This window comes from Nyctereutes procyonoides, unplaced genomic scaffold (genome assembly GCF_905146905.1).
Source record: "Nyctereutes procyonoides isolate TBG_1078 unplaced genomic scaffold, NYPRO_anot_genome, whole genome shotgun sequence".
Classification (NCBI taxonomy): domain Eukaryota; kingdom Metazoa; phylum Chordata; class Mammalia; order Carnivora; family Canidae; genus Nyctereutes; species Nyctereutes procyonoides.
In genome coordinates, this window is record NW_026575141.1 from 6935307 (window position 1) to 6958905 (window position 23599).

The following is a 23599-nucleotide window of genomic DNA, read 5'->3' on the forward strand; positions in this document are numbered from 1 at the left end:
TAGAACAAATTATTTTAAGATTTGTGTGGAATCAGAAAAGACCCCAAACAGCCAGGGGAATTTTAAAAAAATAAAACCATATCTGGGGGCATCACAATGCCAGATTTCAGGTTGTACTACAAAGCTGTGTTCATCAAGGCAGTGTGGTACTGGCACAAAAACAGACATATAGATCAATGGAACAGAACAGAGAACCCAGAAGTGGACCCTGAACTTTATGCTCAACTAATATACGATAAAGGAGGAAAGACGATCCACTAGAAGAAAGACAGTCTCTTCAATAAATGGTGCTGGGAAAATTGGACATCCACATGCAGAAGAATGAAACTGGACCACTCTCTTGCACCATACACAAAGATAAACTCAAAATAGATGAAAGATCTAAATGTGAGACAAGATTCCATCAAAATCCCAGAGAAGAACTCAGGCAACACCCTTTTTGAACTTGGCCACAGTAACCGGAGAAGGACAAACGGTGTATGTTCTCATTCATTTGGGGAATATGAATAATAGCGAAAGGGAATATAAGGGAAGGGAGAAGAAATGTGTGAGAAATATCAGAAAGGGAGACAGAACATAAAGACTTCTAACTCTGGGAAATGAACTAGGGGTGGTGGAGGGGGAGGAGGGTGGGGGGTGGGGGTGAATGGGTGACGGGCACTGAGGGATACACTTGACGGGATGAGCACTGGGTGTTATTCTGTATGTTGGTAAATTGAACACCAATAAAAATTAATTTATAAAAAAAAAACCCTATTCATCAAAAGGTAAGACACGTATGAACTGAAATGAACTTAAGAAGTAAAAGCACATGGGCAGTGCGGTGGCTCAGCATTTAGTGCCACCTTCAGTCCAGGGCGTGATCCTGGAGACCTGGGGTCTAGTTCCATGTTGAGTTCCCTGCATGGAGCCTGCTCCTCCCTCTGCCTGTGTCTCAGCCTCTCTCTCTCTCTGTGTCTCTCATGAATAAATAAGTAAAATCTTAAAAAAAAAGAAAAAAAGAAGTAAAGCACAGTGAGATGAGATTAACAAAATAATAATCTAAATAAGAGATGTTAACACATCTCTCAGAAATTAATAAATTAATTAGGCCAAAGGATATAAAAGATTTGAATAAATCAATTAGCAAAATTGATCTCATAGATATATATCCAATTGTACATTCAACAAATGTGAATATCTGTTTTCTTTGAGCGTGCTTCTTCAAGCCAGTCTGTTTTGGAGGTTTTAAGTGCAACTCTGGAATTTGACTAAGTTTGAGTCTTAGCACCACAACATACTAGGTGTGCAAGGTGGTTAAGCTTTGTCTTACTATGGCACAGATTCCTCATTTGCAGATTATAAGTAATAATAATACGTAGGACTTTTGTGAGATTTAACAAGTTAAAACGTGGTGAACTGTTTAGGATAGTGCCCAACACATCATAAATATTTGACTAACATGTGTTGGTATTATCTGGCACAAGGTCCCCCAAAAAAGTTTGCCCTGAATTCCATGAATTGAGTTGAACATATATAGGCATGAACTATAAAAAATAGCTCAAACTCTCTCATATAGCTGGAAATTGAAAAATAGGCATCTAAATAATTTATGAGCTAATGAAGAAAGTAAAGTAGATATCATACAATATTTATAATTGAATGACACTGAACACAGTACATATAATAACTCATGGGATGTGGTCATCACTTAAAGGAAGGTTTCTAGTTATAAATGTACTTATTAGAAAACAAGTCACGAAAATAAACAAGTGAGGGTTTAACATAAGCATTAGAAAAGGAAAATAATAAATAAATAAATAAATAAATAAATAAATAAATAAATAAATAATAAATGAAAAGGAATAGCAGAGAATCCACAAAGAAATGGAAAGAGGGAAATCATATGAAAAGGAGCACAAACTAATAACATAGGCAACAAAACAGTAAGAAGATTACTAACAAAATACAAAGGATGTTTTTTTGAAAAGGACGTTAAGACAGACAAGCCTTGGGCAAAATTTGTCAATAAAAAAGGGGACACATCAACACATCCAGCATCATAAGCAATAAAAATGATATAGTTTGTCATCTAGTGAAGATTTTTAAATCTTAAGAGAATATTCTGAACATGTTATGCCAAATAAATAATGCGCTATCTTAGATTAAATGAACACTTTTCTAAGAAAATATAAATGTCCAATATCAACAGAGGAAGAAAGAGAAAATCTGAATATACTAGTAACAGTTTAAAACATAGATGGTAAATATGCTTCTCTTTTCTTGAAGAATTCATGCTGTCAATTATTTATTATAGCTATACAGTAAGACAAGAGGAGCATATAGGGATTAGAATGAAAAAAGAGCATGTAAGAATTAGAAAATAAGTAACAAGATTATTGTTTACAGAATATAAGTCTACATGTAAAATTATCCAAGAGCATTTATTGACAGATTTTAGAAGTAGTAATTTTGTTGAGTATAAGAATTATTTAAGCATCTTTTTATGGTATAGAAACAAGTGTCATTATATTAAAAAATTCAAAATGGCAATAATAGCTATGGGCTACCTATAAGATAGTTATTAATTTGTTTTTGTACCTTTATTGCAAAACAGAATAGAGATCCCAGGAACTGACGATATGGGAAATCAAATGAATAGAATGGTATTAAAAAATCAGTGAGGAGAGAATAGATTATTGATTATATTGAAGTAATCTGCAATATAAATGGGCAAAAAAATTAATTAGATTCATACCTCACATTTTGAAATGAAATAAAATCCTGACAGATTTAGAGACATATATCTGGAAACAACACTTAACAACAACACTTAAACAAATTTTGTATGGGTGTATATACCCATACAATCCCACCAAAAAAGGGCAAAAACCAAAAGGAAGAAGCTGATCAATTTGACAATACCAAATAACTTAAAAAGTACTGTGTATTAAAACAAACAGTTAAAAGGCCAGCCACAGACCAAGAAATGATAGTTGCATTATATATACTTGAATCTTTTATTACAACAAACAAAACAAAACAAGACCAGGAAAAAAAAAAAGATTAGGTTCCAGTCTGTATAAGTAACTCCAGAAATCAATGAGAAAGGTGAAATAATCACTGAGTAGAATAAGAAACCAAGAACAGGAACAAACAATTAATAACCATGAATAAGTAAATGGCCAATAAACAGGAAAATACTTACACTCACCAGTAATCAAGATAATACAGATTTTAAAAAATCAAGGATATATACGTCTACAGCCATCAGATAAGGTTTTTTTTTTTTTTATATTGGCAGTACCAATTACTGGAGAGGTTGTAGGGTATTTGAATCTCTCACACACTATTGGTGGGAAAATACATTGGTGAAACCACATTAGAAGACAGTTTAGCAATATCCCTTAATGTTGAAAATTTGCATTCTATACTAGCACTAGTAATTCTAGAAATTCTCATATAACTGACCATGGGTATTCATTGCTGCACTGATTTTAATAGTGAAAAATTAGAAACAATATAAATGGCCATTTATAGGGGAAATGATAAATAATTGTGTTATATTATCTAAGACATAAATAAATGAAGTAGATCTTCATATATTAACATTGGCCAAATCTTAAAAACATAATGATGATATGAAAAATAAGAGTATGACATGATACTTCTATTTTTATGAATAGATACATATGAGAGAAAATAAAAATATCAATGGAGAAGGATGTACAGCAACTTCAATACTGTAGTTGTATCTGGGGAGGAAAGAAGGGAATAATAAATGCTTGGTGGTGGTATGTGACTTTTCACATAAGCTTCTCTATGTATTTTTGCATGTTAAAAATATTTCCCAGCCAGCATGGTGTCCTTCTGAGTTACTAAGATCAAAGAGCAGGAAAATAGCTGGCTGGTATAGAATAGAAAGACATGTCTGAACATGACTGAAAGCCATAGATGAAAATTCACCAATAAAGATTTATAATAATTGCTGCAGTCACAAGCCATAGAGCAATCTTAACATGTCTACCATATCAAATGGATTTTTCATTATTTATAAGTCTTTTCAGTTATATACTAATATTCACAGGTCAAGAAGACTAAAAGTGATTTTATTTTCAAAGAAGCAAATGGATATCAAAATATTAAAAATACACTTTAAAAAGCAAAAGGGCACAAATGTATTTTTTTTGCACAAATGTATTTTAAGAAGTGCAGCATTTTCCCAATATTTCGAACTTGAGATACACATTTTGGCCAGTAAATGTAGTATGTAGAATGGAGTAGAATGTTTGTACTCTGTATGCTTGTAATTTACATAAATAAATCTGTGGCAATTTTGAAAGAATTGGAATTAATATCTACAAACTGGATAAAATATTAGCATGTTTTAATGAGGTATATTTATGCCTCTAGCGTAACACTATTTGTTCCATAGTCATTTTAATTTATAATTATTTATTATTAAAGTTTATTATTAATAAACTTTAATTTCACAAATATTTGTGTATTGCCAAGTATCTTAGTTGAGGTAATCATCTCTAAATAAAACTTTAACCAAAGTACATTTCTTAAGAAGGTATAGATTCCTAATTATACATATAAATAATTATATTTCACAGTAGTACTGCCAAGTCTATTAATTGCTTTCATAGCTGATTTTTGTTTAAGGAAGTTAGTTCAAAGTATAGCAAGAAAGCTCATGGGGCTTGCATGAAGTGAGCAAAGATAAGAGTAACAGAAGATGAATGAAGCTAGAGAGTTAAGGGAGGTGTCCAGAACAGTAGTTAAATGAAATAATGGATGAGCCATTTTTTAAAAAATATTTTATTTATTTATTTGACAGAGAGAGAGAAAGAGAGAGAGAGTGAATAAGCAGGGGAAGCTGCAGAGGGAGAGGGAGAAGCAGACTGCCCGCTGAGCAGGAAGCCAGACATGGTGCTCAATCTCAGGACCCTGGGATCATGACCTGAGACTAAGGCAGACACTAAACCCACTGAGCTATCCAGGTGCCCCGTGAATGAGCCATTTTTAAAATAAGAATACATGGCACAATATAGAGACAGGAGTTTATAACCTGGATATGAATCTAGGCTCCATCATGGACTTCTTACATTGAAGTGACTTACCCTATTTTTCCTCAGTTTCCAGACCACAGAAATGGGACTCATTGACCTCACAGGATTGTTTTGAGAATTAAATGCAGTAATCCATGGAAAATATATTTTAGAGTACTGGTGGTAGGTGCTAGTCTCAGCCTGTCAATACCCAGTAACCAGCCCTTGTGGTTCTTATTATGAATGTAAGACACCTTTCAGTTATCACCATCAGGAAACTTCAAAAAAGCAAAAGGTTTATTACTTATAATCCCTGGAAATACATGGCACATCGGCCCACACAGTGAGGTAAGAGGTGTGAGAGAAGGAGCATGAGAGGAGATACTGGAGTTTGTGCTTTTATTGTGGTCAAGGGTGGGGACTAGGGTTTGTTGTTCTCACTTCTCATTGGTGAATTTAAAATATAAGAATGGGAATTTAATGTTTGGGAAAAGAAAAAAAAAAACAAGGCCTAAACTGGTCAGTTATTGAAACCAACCAAGATCACTAAAACAAAGGAGCCGGGGGTTGAAGGGAGTTGTGTGGCCTGGCTCTTTCTCTAGTGCATGGCTGACAATATGTTTATTTCAGAGAGAGCTATTTTTGAAGTTGATGCCTGGCAATTGAAGCCTAGGTCAGGTACTTGCATTACAAAGAAAAAGAGAAAACCCATCTGTCAGGGCTTTACACCACAGCTGGACACATATAAGTGTCCACTACATGTATTACTTCCTTTCACTACTCCCAATTTACTTAATCTTTCTCTTCAATTTGTAGGAGCCATGGGCAAGTTCAGATATACAGAGGAATTATATGTGAAACCAACAGTGACCCAAGATTTACAATGGGAGACAATGGAATCTTGTTATTCATGTAGTAAATAGAGGATTTATTTATTTAGGACTCAGAATCTTCAGAGTGCAGAATGGATAGACTTCACTCAAACTATATATATATTTTTTCTGTATATGAATTTTTTCCAGGTATTCCCATCCAAACTTGCTTCAGACTATCAAAGATTCCATGACCTCCTAAAATCTTAATATATGCTGGCTTTTAAACATGCATCACATATCCTTCAAAAAATAATGTGCTATTGAGGATGATCCATGATAACTTTCATATCAGAATAAACCAAGGTTTCAATTCCAAAATATTAATTGCACATACATAAAAAAATTTTCCCTGTCCTTCCTACTTCAGAGCTTATGATGTAGAGCGGGTTTCATTTTGTGAAATTTGGTCAGGACAAGCCCAGCTTTTATTCATTCATTTAGTAAATTTTAATTAAAATCCCACTATGTACCAGAATCTATTCTAGGCACTGGAGCTGCTATGTACCGGAAAGAGAAGTAAGCCAACAAACTAAAGAGAAGATTTTAAATCATAGGTGTGGGGGATTGTGGGAGGTGGAACTGTATTGGGAGAGGTGTGTGTGCCATGAAGAAAATCAAATGAGCTGCTGTAGGAGAGAGGCTATTTATGATGTGGTGTCAGGGAGAGGGGACATTAGACTAACCATCACATGAAGGACAGGGAAGGGCACCCAAGTCAGAGAACATGACAGAGGTCTTGACTAGTGGGAAAGTATATGGCACCTTCAAAGAACAGAAAGAAGCCAGTGTGTCTTGAGACAAGTAGGAGGTAAGCAAGAGTCAGAGCAAAAAAAATGCTTACAGGCCAGGATTTAGGAATTTGCCATAAGATTAATAGGAATGAATTAAAGAATTCTGAATAGAGGAATGACCTAATTTAAGTGTTGAAACTATGACACCTAGTGCTCTATAGGAAATAGATTACAGGAGCCAACTGTAGATGTAGGGAGAACTCCCCCATCCAAACCACCAAATTGTCATGTAAGTTCTATCACTGCCAAATATGTGACAGATCCAGCTTCTTCTTTGATAGTTAGGGCTGGGGGAAGGGATAATTACCATGTTTTTAGCTTTAATAGCTAAGTGATTGGCAATACTATTTTCTGTAATGGAAAAAAAAGACTAGGAAGGCTCAGATTTGAATGTGTAGAGGGTGGGAAATTCTGTTTTGAGTATATTAAGTTTTAGGTACTTATCCAACATCTATGTTGTAATAACATTGCATATAAGAAACCCAAGTGCAGAAGAAATGTGTAGCCCAGAGATGAAAATTGAGAATCAACAATGCACAATTTTATTTAATTCTGGGACTAATAAGGCAGAAAAGCAGAGAGGACCTGGGTAGTGCCTCTTACCTGATGAGTTTTGCTCTGAAGCAAAGAATAGAAATGATGTTGTGGGTGGAAGTAAGTGTAGAGTCAAACCTAGAAGTTTTTTTTTCTTTTAAACTTCTAATACGTATTAGGACATTTTTGGAAGAGGATGGAAAGACTAGTTTTTAGGGAGTAAATAATGGTGCTAAGGGAAGATTGCTCACTGATTTTGTCAGAATTGAGGCGTTTCCTTTATCAGTGGGTCCCACATTGCACCTTCTTTTTTTTTTTTTTTCCTATTGAGTATTTTACAAAGTCAACATCTTGATTCTCTTTACCTGGGTAACTAAGTAGAAATGGTTGTTTATAAATGCAGCTGCCACCTCTGCCTGTAGCAATAGCGCCATTTAATTCAGAGACTTTCCAAAACTTAGACTTCTCTAGGCACCAAGAGAAGCAAATAGCATCCCCTGTAGTTGGGTTTCGGTAGTGCACAGATTTTCTTTTTCCTATTATTTGTATTTCTCCCTTGTCTCTTCTAGAAAAGGCATTACTTCTCTTTGGTGAGTCGTTAGGTAAGTTTTCCAGATCCTTTGATTAAAGATCTCCCTGTTCAAGAAAAAAAGTTTATTTTGCTTTTTGCCACAGAGTAAATGTACATGCATTTACAAAGGACTTGCTTATCATTAAGACCTGTGCATTAGGAATCTAGTCAGAGAGAACTTTCCCAAAGGAGAGGAAGAAAATCATGCTTATTCCCTAAATACCATAAGACAAGAGCTAACTGACGCAACCAAGAAGACTACTTCTTACAGGACAGAATGAAAAAATGAATGAATCTTATGGTAGATAGTACATCTTGTTTGATGGGTGTTTCTCATTTACAAGAATGACACAGCAGTGTGAAACTTTACAACTTCTTCCTGATATGATGGCTTTGACATTTCATCATTGCCAGGTTTAGTGAGCATTTATATTTGCTCCCACTTCCAAATTTTTACATAAAGAAATCACCCCAAAATGAATTAGCTAAAATGTTTCTAGGTTCACCTACATCATGGAGCTAAGCATTATGAGCTTATTCACTGGTCTGATTGACTTCTAAACTTAGTTGTATAAAGTAAGATATCACCACATAACAGAACCCAGGCCTGAAGCTACCCCAGACAAGATTAAGAGAATAACAAGTAAATGCAAAAGAAAGGCAAGTAGAAATAGCACTGTTTTCTCTCTAAGTTCTAATCACTTCAGCTCCAAGTCCATATTTCAACTGCATCTACTCAGATCTTCAGAACAGATTGCTAAAAAAAATATCGTGGCAATGTTATTTTTGTTATTTGATTTTTTAATTTACAGGCATTCCCTACAGATACCACAGTGACAGCAAATTTATAGAGTGCTAATAAAAGGATGCCCTCCTTGGAAATATTTTAGGATATGATATTTCTTGAAGTAATTACTCAAACCAGTAAAGCCCATAGCTGTTACATTCTGTATATTAGCCTGATCTCTCATTAACTATTTGAGTTCAGAAAAAAAAAAACCCTGAGAGGGAATTTACTTTTGGAATAAAGTGGATTTTAGCAATATTTGGGAGGAAATAAAAAAAAACTAGAGAAAGTCCATGCTTCTTTGTCATTAAGACCACTTTTCTCATTTAAAGGAAGATTCTCCATTCTCTTGTTCTGAAATGTTTTGAATTTCTTGAGGTCATGGTCTGCATCCTTAATTCAATTAAAACATTTATTGAATATCTTTGTCATGCACTGTGGGAGATGCAAACATAAGTGACTCACTATCATTACTCTTAAGGAATATTCATTTACGGATTAACACAAGGGGAGGTGATGGTCTGAGAGAACTGTGGCTATCTATAGAAACCCAGAGGAGAGAGAAATTATTTTTAACAACTTGGGAAGACTTCATAAAAGATACTGTGCTTAGGAATGAAGTTAAACTGGGTGTTATGCTATATGTTGGCAATTTGAACTCCAATAAAAAAAAATTTAAAAAAGGAATGAAGTTAAGTGTGGCATTTGCATACATACGGATGAATGAGTAGGGGAGACTTCCTGAGAGATTAAACCAGTGATTCGCCAAGTGTGACCTCTGGACCAGCAGCCTCAGCAGCACCTAGGAATTTGTCATCAATGTAAAATTTTGGGCTCTACCCCAGACCTACTCAGTTAGAAATTCTGGGAGTGGTTCCAGTGATCTGTGTTTTAATAAGTCTTTCAGAGGATTCTGGTGCAGCAGGCTAAAATTGAGAATCATTGGATCAAACCACTCAAATGAAAATGAGAAGGTGGGAAAGGTAAAGTGTAGGAGTGCTGACAATATAGACTCCATCTTTGGCCCTCCCTCTTATTTCATGGCTATGCAATGACTTGCCTCAGGGCTCTATGTTCCAGGCCCCTTGAAGATTAACATATGCCCTGATCAGAATACAGTAAGGCTTGTTCTGACTTTCCTACTATCTGTTTTTATCTTATGTTTCTTTCCTTCCTGGAGTATAACTTCCATAGAGACAGGATTTTTGTTTGTTTTGATTACTGCTGTATAGAGAGTGCTCAATATTTGTTGCATAGCTGCTGTATTGACATGCCAGGGGTGGAGGGCACTGGGAGCTACTGAGGAGGCAGTGGTGGTGGTGGGGTTGGCACTCTGGAAGATTAGGCTGAGCTACCCTTCCATGGGCTGGAGGTACTGATGTTAAATACAGGTGTGATGCTGTGGGTGGTTTCCTCCTCGTTTGTGGATGGAGTTACCTACTTCTCCTACCTCTGGTGTATGTGCAGGCCAGTGGAGCCCAGTCCCTCTGGGTCACACTCCTCCCTGCCCTGGAGAGTGACCTGCTCTGGCCATTCTATATGCTTGTTTTTGATCTTCACAGACTCGTAGGGCAGCATGATTCTGCATGATCCATACTGTTTTTCTTTGAGCTGGACATCAGCACATGGCATTTTGTTTTTCCTTTCCTACATATCATTAGACATACGTTTAGCTAGGGATATGGCAGAGTGTACCACTGAGTGTCAGAGGCGGCGTGGGATGCATCTAGGATAGCAGTTCCTCTGTCAGTAGCTTATAGGGCCGCAGGGACCGGGCGACATTGAGTAAACTCTACTGATCTCTTTTCATCACACTAAATTATCCTAGTTTCCATTAACAAACGAAAAAAAAATGAAAAAAGCTTAAAGTAAATAAATTTATAGAACCAAACTAGAAAGATGAGGCCTTGCTTTTGTACTAAATTGTGACATTTAATGAACCTTTTTAAAGATCTAAAAGTGTCCTGAGGGTATTTTCTATGAAAGAACTTGCAGTTATTGTGTTTGCAAAATCTAGTGCCATGCGATTTATCCCTCACACAGTCCAGCTTGCTTAACTAATCTTGGAATCAGGATATATGTGTGTTAGATGATTATACTTCTATCTACCTCTATTTATCTTATATGTTTCTGTTTATGCATTTGTATATTTGCACATTTACATTTATTTTTAAAAATTAGGTGAAATTCTACCTCATTGAGTATTTTTAAGTTTTGGATTGACCTCATAATGATTGATCAACATTATAATGTAGTCCAAATGATCTAATGTTGCTCTGAACAGCTTAGAAGTAAACTCATTGACTTTGCTAGTATCTGCATTTTTTTCCCAAGTCAAAACATCAAGAGAAAATAATTCCCATAGATGGAACATTTTATAAATTCAGGCCTCAAGTCGAGGTTTTTGTAAAAGGAGGAATCACCTGGAATAATACCAGTGCTACCTGCCATCTCTGCTTTCTTCAGCTGTTTTAGGTTTAGTGATGGTACTTGACTGGCTTTAGAGGATGGAAAAATCAGATCACTGCAGACCGTATGGCTGGTTTGGCATCAGCTTTTCTCTTTCTCAACTGTTCCCAGTGTGTTGTTTGATCTGTAATATATAATAACATGGATTTCTTAAAAACTCTGTTCCCTTTACTTACTTTGGTCAGTTTCTACATGTTTGGTTTGTATTTCAAGAGGCCCCAATCACAGGAAGAAAAGGTGAGTCTCTGATGGGCCAGGTTTGCAAGGCCCACTTTCTAAAGAAAGGAAGCCTGAGGGGTATCTGGGTGGCTCAATTGGTTAAGCACCTGCCTTCCACTCAGATCATGATCCCTGGGTCCTAGCATCGAGCCCTACATCAGGTCCCCTCCTTGGTGGGGAGTCTGCTGCTTTCTCTCCCTCTCCCTCTTCCCCCTGCTCATGATTTTTATCTCTGTCTCTAATAAATTATTAAAAAGGAAGCCTGTTACTGTTTTGATCTACGTATAAATTAGAACTCTTTCTGGATCCAGAAAAACTTAGAAGGTGACCAGCTCCTTTCATGCACGGTCCATCTACACAACTAATCTTTGACACAAGATTATGTATATTCAAACTGATATTATTGTGCCTTGGTGAGTCTCCAGAGCTTAAACAAAAAGGGAATTTAGTAAGAATATGGTTTCTGGTATATTGAGCTTAAAGACGGCACTGGGCCTCAGGAATGGGCAAGAACCAGAGGCAGTGTTCTCTCTTATTCCCCTCTCTTCATCTGCTCCCTATTACTTGCTTTTGCTCCACTGTCATTTGCCTTTCCTCCTTGCCCTTCCCTTCTTTGCTTTCTCCCAATTATAAAATGTGATTCCACGTTGTAATATAAAGGAGTGGATTTTTACTGGCTCTGGCTGAGCAGGTACCCATGCTTGACCATCATCTGGGCTGTGGCTAATTGGGCAAACAAATGGAGCTGCCAGGAGCTCACAGCTGTCAAGATGGAACTGATGCAGCTGTGGACACTGGTAAGAGGATTGGAGAAGGGGATGTGGATGCTTCTTGAGAAAGGAACTGCAAAGCATTATGTCTGCTGTTAATTCATTTCTGTTTCAGTGAGCATTTTGATGGGCAGAAAATGAGCAGTTCCCTGGCTTGATACCCGTCACGGTGCCTTTGTCCTTATTTCCTAAGAATTGCTGGAAGGATATCTTTGAAGGTTATAGTTTCCAAAGATGGGCTCACCAATATATCGTATCCTACATGTTCTTCCTCCAATGTAAATTTGATACATCACCTTGATGTAGAGGTGAGGTTCATGTTCTCTCTCTTGAAACTGGGAAGGCTTATAAACACAAAGGAAGCAAAGCATAGATTTGACCTAGATAATAACAAGTGATATGGCTTCCACCTGCTCTCTCTCTCTCTTGGATTCATGTCTTGAGAGTATTGAACCAAGACTTAAAAAGTGCAGCTATCCTGAAGCAACTATGCAGGAGAGATCATGGGGAGAAACTACACAGAGATGGAGATGCCCGATAATCCTAGTTGTTCCAGTCCTAGTTGTTTGAGGCTTCAAAAAACACCAGCTTCCACACCTCATAGTGTCCTAGCTGATGCCAAGCAAAACAAGGATGAGTTGTCCCCTTCAAGTTCTATTGTAGAACAGACTCAAGCAGAATAATTTTTGCTGTTGCTTTAACCACTAAGTTGGGATTAGATATCTGGAACACTTTTCCTGTCACTTCTCACTTTCAATCCTTCTATATTACCAACCTGCCTTAACAATAGTCTGTCAACGCCATTCTATTCCCTTACTTACACTGCATAGAAAATGAGGATTGGAATCTATTAGACAAAGCAAGGGAAGAGTCTCCTGGGAATGCAAAGTGTGAAAGATATGATCAGTTTTATATTATTGACTTTAACCAACCTTCTTTCCTAAGTAAAATCATTTTTAAAAATGAATGCTAATTAGATAAAGATTATTTGGGGAATAGATTCAAACCATGCATTTGTTTCTTATGTTTATGTTTAAATAAATAGAGAATATGAGCTTCTTGCCTTGTAATCTGTGGTGCAGTAGGAAAAAACATCAGAATAGGAATTGTGTGTTTGATGTGTGTCTGATCCTCCTGGCTTTGCCATGCTGAGCCCTTGAGAGAATGGACTTGACTATATATACTCCTCTCCCTCCCTTTATGAACTAAACTCCTCTGGCCCTTTTCTTATTTTACTTTTTTCCCCTTTTATCTTGTTTTCTCTTCTTTCTTTCTCTGAATGGGACATTTATGCTTTTGAAATTTTTGATTAATAAATAATTGGGAAGCCAAATATCCTGGTGTTGATGTCGAGAAAGTATGATGTCTTATTGAATTTATGAGTGTCAAATATATAAAAATGAGCCTATTCAGTCAGGATTATAGAGGTCTCTGCTTACCAGAAGATTTATTATAGAAAATTTTTGTTTTTCTTCCATTAGGCTATATATTTCAGTAACCAAAATTTTCTTTCTGTAATGTTGCTTAGACACACTTTCTAAAGATATAAGATGTAATTATACTTAAATTCACACTATGTGATTATTTTGGAGTGGAAATGATTTTGTCACTCTGAGAGAATTTTCAGTGAAATACAAGAACACCTTTTCTACATTTGATTTATTTGTAATTGCCCTTGCCTCTGTTACCTCTTCTGTAGTTAGTTTTTTGAGTGAAGGAACTCCATGTAAAGTTTGAGTTTTAAATTTCCAAAGTTTCCTAGACAAATTCCTAAATGTGAAATATCATGCCTTACTTCTCCATAGTTTGCTAAAGTTCTTGATTCCATATTTAATATCTATAGGACTTGGACAACTTAACTCATACTTCTGAGCCCTAATTATACAACATTCAAGATTTTTTATGAAGGAGATATGTAATATTTATATAAAAGTTTATGTATCATATTTTATGTAAGGAATATATGTATATTTAAATATTATAAGAGTGCTTGGGTGGCTCAATCCCAGTAGAGCATCTGAGTCTTGGTTTCCACTTGGGTCATGATCTCGGGGTCCTGAAATGGAGCCCCCAGCCAGGCTCCTCACTCAGCAAGGAGTCTGCTCCTCCCTCTGCCCTGCTTATGCTCTCTTTCTTTCTCTCTAAAATAAATAAATATCTGTAAACAAATAAACAAATAAATAAATATTGTAGAGTGCTGGCCATATATTAGGAGATAAAGTTAATAATTATTTTCTTTTTTTTTCCATGGGAGAAATAGTAGAGTCAGTGATAATAATCTACCCTCCCTGTACTCATCCAGTCTGCACTTTTTCTTCCCATCTCCCTCCCTATATGGGCCTCAACCCTCAGCATAAACCTCTCTCCAATGCATATTTACCCTTTCATGACATTTTTTAAGTCTAAATGCTCTCCTTGAGAACAAATACTTCACTAGTGATAAATTAGGAGGAATAAAATGGTCAAAACCAACAGATAAAATGTGATCTTCAAAGCTTAACAAAATAATGTATGTTATATTAAAGTCAACTCTCAGGTGATTGAGGTCTGATTATTCATCCTAGTCAAACCCCATGCCCCTATCACCAAGAGCTCAATCATGATTTCTTGCCAGTGGCCCAGAATAGAGGTGAAAAGTGGCAAGGTAGGGTACAAATGGTGTGTGCTCTGAAATAAAGCCAATTTGAGTGAAAACTCTGGATCCTACTTACTAGTTGTAATATACAAGTGCTGTGGGGGTAGGGCTTTTAGGAGATAATTAAGGTTAAGTGAGATTATAAGGATAGGATCCTCATCTGATAGATCAGTAGCCTTATTAGAAGAGGAAGAGAGAGATTTGTCTCTTCTTGAACACAGTTGAGGGAAGGCCATAGGAGCACAAAGTAACAGTAAGTAAGGAAAGCAGCCATCTGCAAGTCAGGAAGAGAGCTCTCATCAGAACCTAACTCTGCTGGCACCCTGATCTCAGGCTTCTAGCCTCTAGAACTGTGAAAAAATAAATTTCTGTTGTTTAAGTCACCCAGTTTATGGTATTTTGATATGACAGTCTGAGTAGACTAATACAGCAAGTTGACTTAACCATTTGCCTCTTCATCAGAGTGGGGATAATAATCTTGCCTAAACGGCAAGATTATTGTGAGGACTAAAAGAGGTAAGTACATAGGGCTTGGAAATTTAAAGAAAGGAAGAAAGGAATTTGAGCAATAATATCATTGCACAGAGTTCTTATGACTGTAAAATGAATCTGCTTACTTATACCTGATCCTGTGGATCAGTCTCCTGGAATTTGTGTTAAAAATATAGATTTCTGGACCCCATACTGGGCCTAAAAAATTAGAATCTCTCTGATGCCCAGGAATCCAGAGTTCCAGGTTATCTCCTGTGCACTGAAATTTAGGGGCACTACTTCAAAGGCATGGTATGCTAATCAATGTCTCAAGATGTTGTTCTACAAATGCTTAATGTCAGGAACTCAGATTAAAGGAATTTATATCAGTAGATGCCGGTTGACAAGGAGAAGATTAACAGAAGTCATATTCTGAAAGCTCTGTCAGAGTGACTGTTGTTAATCTGCATGTGAATACTTTAGATATACCACAGAGGACAGTGTTTGGATGCTGATTATAAAATTATTCAAGATAATATAGCAAGATTACTATGTAATTCTACAAATTGCTACCCTATTTAAATATCACTTTTTTTTTGATCGATAATATATGAGAACACAGTGTGTCCAAGAAAATGAATTGGAAGAAGTTACTGCTCATGATTCTTTACCTGTGCTGTCTTGAATAAGTAACTAGCAGGTGAAGTTGACTTTTGGTAGGTACATGTAACAGCTGAACAGAAGACACTGTTCGCTCCCTGGCTCACAGAAATATTGACTTCTTTTTTAGTGATGCTGAGTCTCATCTAAATGATTAAATCTTTAAAAAGAATACCAGCAAGTGGTAATTACAATGCCTAATCCACCTCCTCACATCTTCATGCAAGACAATATTTACTCTGGGTTGTGTGTTTGCCAGAACAATCATAGCCCAGCTTTAGCTGGTGGGTGTTCAGCTGTATCTTTGCCATGCATTTTGCAAGATGTTGTGAAGACTCAACTGAAACTCAGAAGCTTTGTCAATGGTTAAAAATGTCTCACTAGGAATGAATTAGCATTTTCACTTGGATTTCAATTTGACTTCTATTTGTATTCCATTAATTTTAGCTCCCTGCTCTCTTCCTTCCTTTACTAATGTATCCAATCTCACAACGCATATGTGATAGTGAGCTTTGTTATTTTATAGCCCCATTTAGTTTGTATAATGGATTTGTTCTTTATTGGACTTCTACTCTTTATCAGGTACTGTGCTAGTTACTGAAGTCCACATCTGCTAAAAATTGTCATTAACAAAATAGGAGGAAGGCTGATATCCCGAACAACACGTGAAACATATTTGTTACAAACTTGACAGGGTTATGTCAAGCGTTATGTGTTATGGATAGTTATCTTCTTTTATAACAGATCTGTAAGTCTCAGGATAGTTTTTGTCATCCTTGAACAACATTCTTTGGAAATTAAGTGCTTTTATTTTTCTCTTTTAAGTTGCCCATACATTTTTCATTATTGTATTAGTTTCCTATTGCTGCTGTAACAAATAACCAACACTTAATGCCTTTAAACAACACAAAAGCATTATCTTACATTTCTGTAGGTCAGAAGTCTGAAATCAGTCTCACTGGGCTGAAACTAAGGTGTCAGCAGGACTGCATTTCTTTTTGGAGGCTTCAAGGGAGAATCTAATTTTTTCTTTTTTCTTTTGCCATTTCCTACTTCTTACAGGCTGTTTGCATTCCTTTGTTCATGGCCCCCTTGCATCTTGAAAGTGAGCAATGACCAATCAAGTCTTTCTCATGATCCCATCTGTTGTGGACTGAATGTTTATGTCACCCCAAATTTCATTTTCATATGTTGAAGACCTAGCCCCCAATGTGACTGTATTTAGACACGGAGTCCCTGAGGAAATAATTAAGGCTCAATGAGCTTGTAAGGGTAGAGCATTGATCTGGTAGGATTAGTGTCCCTATCAGAAAAGGCATCAGAGAACTTGCTCCCTCTCTCTCCCTCTCTCTCTCTTTCTCTCCCAGTCTCTCTCTACTCGCATGCAAGAAGGAAAGACCATGTGAGTACATAGTAAGAAGCCAGCTATCTGCAATCCAAAGAGAGAGCTCTTACTAGATATCAGTCCTTCTGGCACCTTAATCTTAGACTTCAACTTTTAGAACTGTTGTTTAAGCCACCCATTTTGTTATGGTAGCCTGAGTAGACCAATACATGAGCTCTCTGGTTCTAGCTCTTCTGTTACCCTCTTTCCCTACGTAGGGACACTTGTGATTATATAAGGTCCACCCAGATAATCCAGCTGTTTAAAATTCAGCTGATTAGTAATTTAAATTCCATCTATGACCTAATTTTCCTATGTTGTAACATTATTCACAGGTTCCGAGGAGTAGGGTGACGGCATCTTTGGGGGACCATTATTCTTACCACAGTATGTACCTTACTTTCAGCCTCAATCTCTCTTTCTCTCTTTGCTTTCAGAGGTTAAGTGTTATTTACTAAGTATCTTTCCTTTTATTATATTGTTTTGAGTTGGGGTGCTTCTTTTCAGTGGCTTAGATATCATCTGCTTCTAGTGTCAGATAAAAGCCCATCCTGGTTTTCAATAATCTATAATTTCTTAAACATCTTTTTGATGACTCTCATACTCATTTCTCCTTCTGGTATCCTTCTGCATAAGGCTGATCTGATTTTCTCCCTGGGTCTGCTGCTATGCCTTTGTAGCCTCCCCTTGCCTTTTAGAACTTTTTGTTCTCTTCAGGGAGTATTCTTTTCTCTATTTCATTTCAATATAGGAGATAAAGCTATATTTAGATATTTTCCTTCAAATTATTGTGTTCTTTTGCTTTGACAATAAATCACAAAAATGTTTAGTGATTAAAAAATTTGCTGGTCTTACCTAAATTTTTCTATCAATATAGGTTTGTGAACTTCCTTTTTATAGTAATTATCTTCTTTCCCCCAGCAACATTTCTTTTTAAACTAAAGACTACACTTCATTCATATTTCTTTGGTTTTACATAGTGCCTGCATTAAACTTAGTTACTATGTCTTCCTATAAATGGTAATAGTTTATCAGACTTGGCTTATTTTTTATGATCTTGACTATTTGATGAATATGGGTAAGGCATTTGGAGATGTCCTTCAATTTGGGTTTGCCTGATGTTTTCTTTTGATTAGACTGGGGTTATGGGTTTTTGAGAGTGAGACCATGGAGGTTAAGTACTATTCCCATCATCACCAGAATCAGTCATTTCTCTGAAGAGCTATGGTACTTTTCATTGGAGAATGAAATTTGAAACCAAGTTGAGTATTAGGGGCTGCCCATTGTTACCAGAGTGTTGTTCTAACCTTTTCAGTCAGTGGACAGAGCTTGGAAATAAATAGATATAAGCTAACCTCTGTACATACATGTATCTATAATTATTTCTATATTTATCCAACTGTATCTGTATTAAACTGAACATGAGTTAATATTGATATCTCAAACTCTAATCTATCACCACATGAATCATTCTAGCCTCATTTTCTTGCTTATCTATAACTTTCTACTACCACAGTGAACTCCCACTATTTGTTATCCATGTATAACAATTTCAGAATAGTTAACCCATACCCCATGAAAAACATCTTTATCAACTAGAATACAGTGCTTAGGTACTATTCCTTTTTCTTCAGTAATTTTCAAAGTTACTTTGGTCACCATTGTTTAACCTCAACTCCTGATTTCAGGTTATATATTCATACTAAAATTAGATTCTTTTTGTCATGGTCTGTATTCCATACTGGGATCCCCTGACCACTTAATTTTTTTTTAATTCATACATTAGGCTTACTCTTTGTGTTATAAAGTTCTGCAGGTTTTGACAAATGAATAATGTCATGTGTCTGTCACCTCAATATCATACACAGTAGTTTCACAGCACCAAAAATATCTCCTGTGTTTATTCAACCCTTCCCCTTCTCCAAAGCCCTGGTAACCACTGATTGTCTTTTCCAAGCGTCATGTAAGTTGAGTCATTATAGTATGTAGCCTTTTCAGACTAGCTTTTTTCACTTAGCAACGTGCATTTAAGATTCATCCATGGCCCTTTCTGCCTCCGCTGCCACCATGGCGCCCGTGAAAAAGCTTGTGGCGAAGGGGGTAAAAAAAAGAAGCAAGTTCTGAAGTTTACCCTTGATTGCATCCACCCAGTAGAAGATGGAATCATGGATGCTGCCAATTTTGAGCAGTTTCTTCAATAGAGAATCAAAATGAATGGAAAAGCTGGGAATCTTGGTGGAGGGGTTGTAACCATCGAAAGAAGCAAGAGCAAAATTACTGTAACTTCTGAGGTACCTTTTTCCAAAAGGTATTTGAAATATCTCACCAAAAAAATATTTGAAGGAGAATAACCTCCGTGACTGGTTGCACGTAGTTGCTAACAGCAAAGAGAGTTACGAGTTGCGTTACTTCCAGATTATCCAGGACGAGGAAGAGGAGGAAGATGAGGATTAAAACTCATTTATCGGGATCTCTGGGTGGCGCAGCGGTTTGGCGCCTGCCTTTGGCCCAGGGCACGATCCTGGAGACCCAGGATCGAATCCCACATTGGGCTCCCGGTGCATGGAGCCTGCTTCTCCCTCTGCCTATGTCTCTGCGCCTCTCTCTCTCTCTCTCTCTCTCTCTCTCTGTGACTATCATAAATAAATAAAAATTTAAAAAAAACTCATTTATCTCAAATATTTTGTATGAGTTCTTGAATAAAACTTGGAAATCCCCCCCCCAAAGAAAGATTCATCCATGTTGTTGTGTAGATTGATAATTCATTTCTTTTTATCTCTGAAGAGTATTCCATTGTGTAGATGTATTACAGTTTGTTTATCCATTACTTTTTTAAAGACATCTTGAGTACTTCCAGTTTTTGGTGATTACAAATAAAGCTGCTATAAACATACATTCATATATGTGTTTTTGCATACATAGTTTTCAAATCATCATGCTAAATCCAGCAATTGACAAATCATATGGTTAGATTGTTTTTAGCATTATAACTAAGCACAAAACTGTCTTCCAAAGTGATTTTACCATTTTGCATTTCTACCAATAATGAATGAGAGTTTGTTGCTTCACATCCTTGCCGGCAACTGATAATGTAAATTTTCTTGGATTTTAGCCATTCTAATAGGTTATAGTATCTCATTTTTGTCTTCCTTAGCAGCATCTGAAAGATGTGCTAAGCAACTATAAAAGGACAAAAGAAGAGAAGTAAACTAAAAAATGGGTGGTGGTGATGGTATTTATGCTTTATGATGGGTGATTAGTTTTGGGATAATAAAGTTTTCTATATTGTATTATTTATTCAACTTATTTTCTGGGCCTGAATTCAATGAGGGAGTTACATTTGGGAAAGTGGGGGCTACTTCAAATCATACTAAATGGGAGATTTACTCTGTTATATGTGTGTGTATATATCTGTATTTATCTCTTTCTCTCTCAGTATATGTAATATATGTATAAAATATCTTAAGTCACTTATTAGGCTGGGCAAGGAAGGACATGAGGACCTAAGTGGTTACCTGCGGTGGATTAAAGATGTCTGCACATGTTTTGCTACTTCTGTTATTGAGAAGTGGAGTTTAAATTCATTCCCCTTGAATTTGGTCTGTCTTTAATGACCTGTTTAAACAATAAATGTAGTGCAAGTAACATTCTGGGAATTCTGAGGCTATATCAGAAGAAGCCTTATATCTTCTGTCCAGGACTCTTGAGGCATTTCTTCATGGGGAACCTTAGCCTGCTAAGTAAGATGCCTGATTATTCTGAGACCACCACCACTTTGGAGAGGCCACATGTAGATGCCACAGTCAATTGCAGCTCAGCCCACTCTTTTAATCATTTCCTCCAAGTTTCCAGAAATGTGAGTGCAGCTGTCTTGGCCCCTCTGGGGCAGCCCAGCCAGCAACTGAATACCATCCAGTGACTTCTGTCTTTGTCTGGTGGCACGGAAAAATTGATCAGAGAGAAGAATTGATCAAAGAGGCCCTTCCTGAATTCTTGACCCATAGAAATATAATAGATGATAAAAATGATTGTTGTAAGCCATGAAATTTTGGGGGTAGTTTGTTATGTAGCAAGAAATGACCAGAATAGCACCCTATGGCTTTCTGGGTCCGAAAGTGAACCATATAGTACACATTAAGGCTCATTCTATGAGATTTTACAACAGTCACAACACCAATGCTGCATTATTCTATTACAGAAAATAAAGGACTTCATTTGCAGGCACTGCCAATGCTTTTAATCTTCACATACACAGCTACTTACCCAAAATGAAATATATCTTCTTTATTAAATTTTCAAGTCTTCCTGATAAGAGCTAGAGTAATCTAACAAATATTGATTATATAAACAGAAGCTCTAATCTCATGTGCTCTGATCTCATCTGTGACATAAAATTAGTATATATTTTCCACTATTAGAATGATAGCTTGGTGAAAAATTATAATATTCCTTTCAAAAATGAGTTTCCCTGTATTCCCTTTCATTTATATTAAAAATACTCTTTTTTTTAGAGAACTCTTTTTTATTCCTCTGGAAATCTATTTATTAACAAGTCATTTTACGATATGTGGTATATGGAAAAATTTTATAGTGAAAAACTATGTGGCCAAAATTTCATTCTTAAATAAAAAGCTCAAAGGCTTAGATTTTGATATAACATGAGTATCTCTTTAAGACACATGGTTACAATAACAGAATGTAGTGAACAAGAAAAATACATTTAAAATAGTACTAAATTCTCCACGAAAAAAATGAAAATATTGTCTCATTAAAGTGTTAAAGAAATTAGGTACTATGGAAGTCACTTACTAAAATATTCTAGTAAAAGTGGAAGGAAAAATAATAGGGTCCTGTTAGTTTTTAATGAAAAGGCAATAGAAATAATTCTAATTATGATAATTTGAATTGTGGATGCCTGCAGTTTACCTTGCTATTCTGGGAAATAAGAAGATTTGCTTTAGAAAACTTAATAATATAAATAAGAGTATAGTATAGATTTGTAACCAACCTAAGGATACGGGAAATTTTTTTAAGAGCAGATGCTAATTCACATAAAATAAAAAAAATTGATTACTTCTTAGGCTTGAATTTCATCACAGCAGATCCCAGATGAATGTTTGATTGGTTAATATAGCTTGATTTATTATACATAGTGGAAAAACCAAAATTGTATTTTAAAGATTTTATTTATTTATTTTTATTTGAGAGAGAGAGAGAGAGAGAGTGAGTGCAAGCAGGGGAGGGAGAGGGGCAAGCGGACTCCATGCTAAGAGTGGAGCTCTGTGCAGGGCTTGATCTCACAACCTGTGAAATCATGACGGAAACCATAATCAAAAGTCAGTTGCGCAACCAACTGGGCCACCCAGGTGCCCCTGAATTATACTTAAAAGAATTTCTTACTCATGCAGATATTTCTGTATCTGTGCATAATTCAATTAAGACTGTTTGGGCTTCTTGTTAGAGTTATTTGATGTCAGAAAGCACTTTAGGTAAATTGGAACAGCTTTTTCTTTTTTTTTTAAGATTTTTATTTATTCATGAGAGACAGAGAGAGAGAGGCAGAAGCAGGCTCCATGCAGAGAGCCAACGGTGGGACTCAATCCGGGTCTCCAGGATCACACCCAGGGCTGAAGGGGGCGCTAAACCGCTGAGCCGCCGGGGCTGCCCTGGAACAGCTTTACTAAGAGTCAGCGTTTAGTCCTTAGCCAAACTATGAAATGGACAAAGTGTACTTTTAGCCCAGTTAGCTTTCCCAATGGTTCTCTTGTACTCCCCTACCAAGGGTATCTACTATTGCTATGATTTCCAGGTTACCTTTTTCTCCTCCAGAATTTATAATTTTCAGTATCAAGTTTTGTCAGCTAATGAAAAAATTATGCCTAACTGTAAATGTACTCAATGCTTTTAATCCTTTAGCTGTATTTGCATCATCAAGGAGACTATTTTAATATCTGGATTTGTGAGTTAGAGTTTAAATCTCAGTAATTCTGTTAACCTAGAGTGTTCTTCTCAATATTTATATTCATATTAATTACCTACAAATTTTATTAAAATGCTGATTCTCATTTTGTCATCTGGGGTTGGGCATGAGATTCTACTTTTCTTTTCTTTTCTTTTTCTTTTTTTTTTTAGATTCTACTTTTCCAACAAGTTCATAGGTGGTGCTATACCTGCTATTCCATGGACCATGGTTTAAGTAGCAAAAACCTAGAGCATGTTATCTGCCTATTTCCTCACCTATCGATTGAAAATAATGCCAGTCTCATACAGTTATTGCGGGTGTTCTATGAGTTGCTTTATGTAATGTGCCTGGTATAGTTCCCAGGCCAAGAATTGTGCAGTATACTGGGGTGGAGGGAGTAGTGGTAGTACTGTGATGATAATAAGAGTTTTAATAATA

At 36.3% G+C, this 23599-nt stretch overlaps 1 protein-coding gene and 1 pseudogene across 3 annotated transcripts in view; both read left to right on the forward strand.

Moving 5' to 3' along the window:
* The window catches only part of GRM8 (glutamate metabotropic receptor 8), a 745814-nt gene that overhangs the window by 379617 nt on the left and 342598 nt on the right, over nt 1-23599 (forward strand). The window lies entirely within an intron of this gene.
* LOC129498199 (60S ribosomal protein L22-like) lies at nt 19267-19653 on the forward strand (annotated as a pseudogene).